At 37.7% G+C, this 2,398-nt stretch overlaps 1 protein-coding gene and 1 pseudogene across 1 annotated transcript in view; one reads left to right on the top strand and one right to left on the bottom strand.

The window, feature by feature from the left end:
* The window catches only part of ARNT (aryl hydrocarbon receptor nuclear translocator), a 53,236-nt gene that overhangs the window by 13,607 nt on the left and 37,231 nt on the right, over positions 1-2,398 (top strand). The gene's annotated exons all lie outside the window — the stretch shown is intronic.
* On the bottom strand, positions 181-564 carry LOC105303822 (annotated as a pseudogene).

The raw sequence follows: 2,398 nt of genomic DNA, 5'->3' as shown, positions 1-2,398 counted from the left end.
GAAGTTTATTATAAATATAATTTGGAGATTGATTTTAGGAATAATAAAACATTAGAAAACATATCCAAAGTGGTTCATATTTTAGACAAGTTACCAATATGATGAATTATTATTACCAACATTTTTTAAACATTTTATTATTTATTCAACTAAAAAAAAACAACAACCAAGTTTATTTGTTCATTTCTTGCATTTGAAATACTGCTGGATGACATCCTTGGCCAGACCCTTCGCCATAGTCCTTAACCACCACACAACTGCAACCAGGTGCATGCCGGTGGTTTCCCTTTCTGTCAGTTTTACAGGGGCCTACCCAGTCCCCTCGTTTCTTGTCATCAACCTTAATTAGGTCGATTCGTGTTCAGCACCATAAGCCTCCACCAACTGGACATCCACAGGCTCATCTCAGAGGGATGCAAGCACATAGAGATGGGCTTGGCGCTTGTCCGAGGCTTTGGCAGCTTCGCGAACTTAGCCCTCGTGGATGAGGGCCGTCTTCAACACCCCATGTAGAGCAGTGTTCACATCCATGACGCCTCCAGCGGCAATGCCTCCCTCGGCCATGGCAGTGGGTTCCGGGTGGAGCCCAGGGCGCCCAAGCCTCCCCTCTGCGCTTCTCCGCAGCTGCCAGGCGAGAGCGCTCTGTTCAGCTTTCAGTGCTTCCTGGATCGCTCCTGTTTTCCTCAGTCATGTTTTCACTGACTTAGTTTTATATTATTTCTCCAATTTCAGAAAAGGTAGTTAAACTTAGGAGTACCTTTTCTGTAAATCTGGGAGACTATATTGACCGACTAAAATATGCTGTTTACGATTTTTCTGTAATTTCTGTTAACTTGTGATTTTAATAGAGGGTACATGAGTTTAGTGCACTAAGAATACTCCTTAACTATGCTACCTTAACATCACACTAAGTTCCTCTTCCATTTAAAAGGAGCTAATTTTAGCAAATCAAACCCAGAGTGTATTGAGTGTCATATATCATTACTGCATTAGTTTCCCAGGCCTACTGTGACAAATTACCACCAACTGGAGGGCTTAAAACAAAAGAAATTTATTCTCCCACAGTTTTGGAGGCTCAAATCCGAAATAAAGATGTTGGCAGGTTTCGTTCTTTCTCGAGGCTCCGAGGGAGAAACCTCACCATCTTTTCTAGCAGGTAGATGCATCACTCCAGTCTCTGTCTCTGTATCCAAATGTCTCTCTCTTTGCTGTTGTAAAGACAGCAGTCATTGTATTTAGAGCCCACCCTAATCCAATGTGACCTCAATTATATCTTCAGAGACCCTCATTTCCAAATAAGGTCACATTCTGAAGTTCTGTCTGGACATGCATTTTTACATTATTCAACCCATTACAATTGTTGAATTTTTGTGTAAACATTTTTCTGAGATTAAATAGCCATACGTGTAGTGCCGGGTCATGTGTCAGTTACATTTTTAAAGACACTTCTAACTATTTTCTGGAGTGGCTGTATGTACTATAACATTCTTACCAGCAATATATGTCATCTACTTTCTCAGTGTCATTTCCTACATTTGGTATTTTTATTATTTTTAATTTTAGTTATTCCGATAGGTATGTAGTGCATCTCATTGTGGTTTTAATTTTCATTTCCCTCATGGCTAATGATGTTGAACATCTTTTCATGTGCTTATTTATCATTCATTTACCTTCTTTGGTGAATGTCTCTTCATGTCTTTTGCCCATGTTCTAATCATACTGTTTGCTTTTTTTTACTGTTGAGTTTTGAGAGTTCTTTTTATATTCTAGATACAAGTCTTTTTGCTATTGTTGCAATGTTTTCTCCCACTCTGTAACTTGTCTTTTCATCCTCTGACAGTCTTTCATAGAACAAAAGTTTTTCATTTTAATGGTCCAGTTTTTCAGTTTTTCCTTTCATGGATCATGCTTTTGGTGCCAAGTCTAAGAACTCTGCCTAACCCTAGATTCTGAAAAATTCCTATTTTTCTCTCAAAAGTTACATGGTTTTATATTTTACATTTAAGTTCATGATTCATTTTGATTACTTTCTGTATAAGGAGTGAAGTTTAGGTTGAGTTTATTTTTCACCTACAGATATCCAGTTGCTTTAGTACCTTTTGTTGAAAAGGCTATCTTTCCTCCATTGAATTGCTTTTGGACTTTTGTCAGAAATCATTTGGGCATATTTGTGTGGCTTTATTTCTGGGTTCCAATGATCTATGTGTCTGTCTCTGCCAAGACTACACAGTCTTGATTACTGTAGCTGTACAATCTTGAAATTGGGTAGACTGATTCCTCCCACTTTTTTTGGTGAAAATTGTTTTAGCTATTATAGTTCTTTTACCTTTCCGTATAAATTTTGGAATACTTTATTTATATCTACAAAAACATATTGGTAGAATTTTGATAAGAATTG

Source organism: Pteropus vampyrus, unplaced genomic scaffold (genome assembly GCF_000151845.1).
Source record: "Pteropus vampyrus isolate Shadow unplaced genomic scaffold, Pvam_2.0 Scaffold319, whole genome shotgun sequence".
Taxonomy (NCBI): Eukaryota; Metazoa; Chordata; class Mammalia; order Chiroptera; family Pteropodidae; genus Pteropus; species Pteropus vampyrus.
Note: the sequence above shows the minus strand (reverse complement) of the source record. Positions and strands in the feature narration are given on the sequence as shown.